Raw genomic sequence first — 4,841 nt, 5'->3', positions numbered from 1 at the left:
AACTGCTTTTCTCTAGCCTCAAGCCAACAAGATGGTGTACGACACTTCTGTCCATACAAAGCTTGATAAGGTGCCATCTTGATGCTAGAGTGGAAACTGTTGTTGTAGGAAAATTCTACCAGAGGTAAATGCTCATCCCAGTTACCTTGGAATTTCAGGGTACATGCTCTGATCATATCTTCCAGTGTTTGAATCGTTCTTTCGCTCTGACCATCAGTATGCAGATGGTAAGCTGTACTCAAACACAACTTCGTACCCAATTCGTCTTGTAGACTTCTCTAAAACCTTAACGTGAAACGACTATCACGATCCGATACAATCGTTAGAGGAACACCGTGAAGTCTTACAACTTCCTTCACGTAAGCATTTACAATCTTATCCATAGACCACCTTTCGTTGGCTGCTATGAAGTGTGCACTCTTAGTGAACCGATCCACGACCACCCAAATCATGTCGTGACCATTCTTCGCTCTGGGCAGTTTAGTCACAAAATCCATGGTGATGTCTTCCCATTTACCCATGGGCACAGGTAAAGGTTCTAAACTCCCATACGGTTTTTGATGTTGTGCCTTAACTCTTGCACAAGTTACACACTCGGCCACATACTTTGCAACATCGAGCTTCATCGTCGGCCACCAGTAGTAGGGTTTTAGGTCCCTATACATTTTAGTGCTACCGGGATGAATCGAGTACATGGTCTTGTGAGCTTCTTCCATCAGAAGATCTCTTATTCCTCACGTCTTAGGTACCCAAATCCGATCTTGGAATACCTTCAGTCCTTGACTGTTTGTACCGAACACTAACGTTTTGCCCAAACGTTCTTCTTTTCCGTCATTCTTCTCTGAAGCTTCTTCTTGAGCTTTCTTGATGCTTTCCACAATCGTCGAGACAACTTCTATTCTTAACGCTCTTGGCCTCTTCTTTTCAAGTTTTACTTTCCGACTGAGAGCATCAGCGACAACATTTGCTTTACCAGGGTGGTAAAGTATCTCACAGTCGTAGTCCTTGAATAACTCTAGTCAGCGTCGTTGCCTCATATTCAATTCCTTCTGATTAAAGAGATACTGGAGACTCTTATGATCAGTGAAAAGTTTGCACTTCGTGCCATAGAGATAATGCCTCCATATCTTTAGGGCAAATACTACCGCTGCCAACTCTAAATCATGAGTGGGGTAGTTCTTTTCATGTTCTTTCAATTGTCGAGATGCATATGTTATCACCTTCTCTCTTTGGGTCAGAACACAACCCAACCCGACTCCAGATACGTCACTATAGACTGCAAAGTCTTCAACTCCATCGGGTAGAGAAAGAATCGGTGCTTCACATAATTTCTTCTTTAACTTCTCGAATGCTTCTTCATGCTTCTCACTCCATGTATAAGTAGCTCCCTTATGGGTCAAAGCTGTTAATGGAGCAGCTATCGAAGAGAAGCCTTGGATAAACCTTCGGTAATATCCAGCTAATCCCAGAAAGCTTCGAATCTCCGTGGTACTTTTTGGTCGTTCACACTTCATCACAACTTCGATCTTTGTTGGGTCAACCATTATCCCTTCTTGGTTAACCACATGACCCAAGAATTGGACTTCTCGGATCCAAAAATCACATTTGGAGAACTTTGCATACAGCTTCTCCTTCTTTAATACTTCTAATACTTCTCGCAAGTGTCTGCCATGCTCCTCCTGGCTTTTCGAGTAAATCAGAATGTCATCTATGAACACTATCACGGATTTATCGAGGAATGGTTTACAAACCCTGTTCATCAAATCCATGAATGATGCTAGAGCATTGGTTAGTCCAAACGACATAACCAAGAACTCTTAGTGTCCATATCTTGTTCTGAATGCAGTTTTCTCAATATCCCGCTCTCTCACCTTTAGTTGATGATATCCTGACCTAAGGTCGATCTTTGAGAAATAGCTCGAACCTTGCAGCTGATCGTATAGGTCATCAATCCTTGGTAATGGATACTTGTTCTTCACCGTTGCCTTGTTCAGCTCTCAGTAGTCTATACACATTCTCATGCTTCTGTCCTTCTTTTTCACGAATAACACCGGAGCTCCCCAGGGCGATGAACTAGGTCGAATGAAACCGTTGTCCAACAACTCCTGAAGTTGCGTCATAAGCTCCTTCATCTCCGCCGGTGCTAATCGGTACGGTGCTTTCGCTATTGGTGTCGTTCCTGGTAACAAGTCTATTCAGAACTCCACTTGTCTATCAGGAGGTAATCCAGGAAGATCTTTGGGAAAGACTTCCGGATAATCACACACCACTGGTATACTCTGCACCTCCTTGTTCTCCTTCTTTGCATCAATCACGAATGCCAAATATGTTGTGCATCCTTTGGACAAACATTTTCTGGCTTTCATCAGGGAGATGATTCCAGAATTTACTTTGCGTTTGTCCCCGTACACCATGAATGACTCTTTTCCGGGTGGGTTTACTCTTACTATCTTCTTTCGGCATAGTATCTCGGCATCATTGGCACTGAACCAATCCATTCCCAGAACGATGTCGAAACCGTTCAATTCTATGGGTAACAGTTCTTCGTGGAATTCGTTTCCGTTTAAGTCAATGACTATGTTCTTAATACGATCACTAACAGGTACAAACTTGCCACTGGCAACTTCTACAATCAGGGCATTATCAAGTTTTTCTACGGGCAATGTTAGTTTCCTACCAAACTTATGTGACACAAAGGAGTATTTTGCTCTTGAATCAAACAATATATTGGCAGGCAAACCATTTACAAGAAAGGTACCTGAAGCGACATTTGGTGCCTCCTTTGCAACCTCGAGCGTCATCTGGAAGGCTCTTGCCTTCGGCTTCGGTGGAATGTTGGGTCTTCCTGCCTCCTTCTTCTTCGGGCAGTCCCTCGAAAATGTGCCCTTCCTCGTTGCACTCATAACAGACCTTCTTAGTGAACGTGCACTCGTTGGCATAGTACCCGGGCTTTCCACACTTGAAACAGGTGACCCCTCCGTCACATTTTCCTTGGTGCTTCTTCTTGCATTTGTTGCACCATTTTGCTTCGGCTCCTCCTCCTCTCGAACCAGACTTCGAGAATTTACTCTTCTTGCTGGACCTCGAGGATCCATAAAATTTCCTTTTCTCACCAACCTCGGCCCTCTCCAGACCCCTTTCCTTCTGTTGGGTCTCCACATTCTTAGCTGCTCGAATCGCTGATTTCAGAGTGGTTGCCATCTTGACCGTCGGGCCAAAGTCGGCTGGCAGTCCATTTGCGAACCTCTCAATTTTGGAGAGTTCGGTTGGCACCAGGTATGGAAATAACTTCATCTTCTCAGTGAATACAGTAGCATAGTCGTCAATGCTCATCCTCCCCTTCTTCAAGTTTTGGAACTCATTGTTCAAATCAATCAGATCTATCTCTGAACAGTACTGCATCTTCAGTTGTTCCAAGAATTCTTCCCATGACATTTTCATGGCTTCTCCTCGTGGCATCGTATCTGCCAATAACTTCCACCAGCTCAAGACTTCGGTCTTCAGTTGCCTAACTGCAAAGACAGTCTTCTGTTTCTCGCTACAGCTGCAGCTCTCGAACACCATCTCCATTTTGGAGATCCAGTCCATAATCTCAACAGGCTTTGGGCTTCCTGAAAGACTTGGTGGCTTGGCACCCAAGAAATTCTTATACATCCGCCCATCCTTGTCGTTTCCCCTCTCCGGGTCATTTCTTCGTTCTCCTTGAGTCCCAACTTGACTCACATGGCGGCTATAGTTCCCTTCCTCCGATTGCTCGGGAATCAGCTCGGGTTGTTCAATGGGCATGGTATGTTCGTCCCTATTTTCGTGCAACATCTACCTCATTTCCTCCCTTTGTTCTGCTAACATAGCCCGAATCATGGCTTGTACTCCAGCCATGGTGATTGGCTCGGGTGAAACTTCTACTACAACAGGTATTTGCTGAATCACTGGGGGTTGATTCCTATTCCTATTTGCATTCCCAGCTCCACTGCGAGTTCTTGCCATTTTGATCTATACACCGAATAAGGTGAATTTAGATCTTTATTTAGGATAGACGTTTAAATCATCCTTATCGCTCCGAAACGTTTACATGTTAGTTCTAATATCGTAGTCATACGTTTAGAATCCTGAACACATAAGGTTTCCAGATCCGGTCGGCAACAGACCATAGATCCGAACAAATAATAGTATATAACACATAAAAGCATTTTAGGCATCTTTCCTAAAATAAACTAGTGCTTGCGTCTAAAATATACTAGACACTCCTCTCACAATCATCGCTTAGCATTCCAAGTTTAAGTCTAGAAATCCTACAAATTCCTAGTTCGCTTAAACTAATGCTCTAATACCAACTGTGACATCCCCATTTTCACGTCCAGAAAAGACCGATTTTGTTTATGCTTTGTTTAAAAATCAGAGTAATATTTTAAATAAAAGTGTTGCGGAATTTCTTCCCAAAAGAAAATATGATAAAGATTTATCAAAGCATTTCCGGATAAATGTATTTCATTAAAAACCTCGGGATGTCATGTTCGATACAGATCAAAAGCACAAACAGTACAATATAAGCCTTACAACATTTATTCATATCTACAGGCCTATAATCCGTAATCCCTCATCCAAAACATCATATCTATGCTCGAGTGCCACTACCTGTAATACAAGAAACTGAGTGGGTCAGGCTTGGGAGCCTGGTGAGCACATAGGGTTTTCAACCCACACTAAATAAGTTTATTAATTTCATCAACCAACAATAACCCGATTACCGTATCTCGTTATCCTCACTTTACGTCCCTAAAACACCTATCATAAGGGACCTAGCCTAAGGATCATCATTGGAGGTAGGGTCCGTTTGGTAT

The sequence above is a fragment of the Lactuca virosa genome, chromosome 2 (genome assembly GCF_052849685.1).
Source record: "Lactuca virosa cultivar CGN04683 chromosome 2, Lactuca_virosa_CGN04683_v6, whole genome shotgun sequence".
Classification (NCBI taxonomy): Eukaryota; Viridiplantae; Streptophyta; class Magnoliopsida; order Asterales; family Asteraceae; genus Lactuca; species Lactuca virosa.
The sequence above is the reverse complement of the archived record's forward strand: the minus strand, read 5'-3'. Positions refer to the sequence as shown.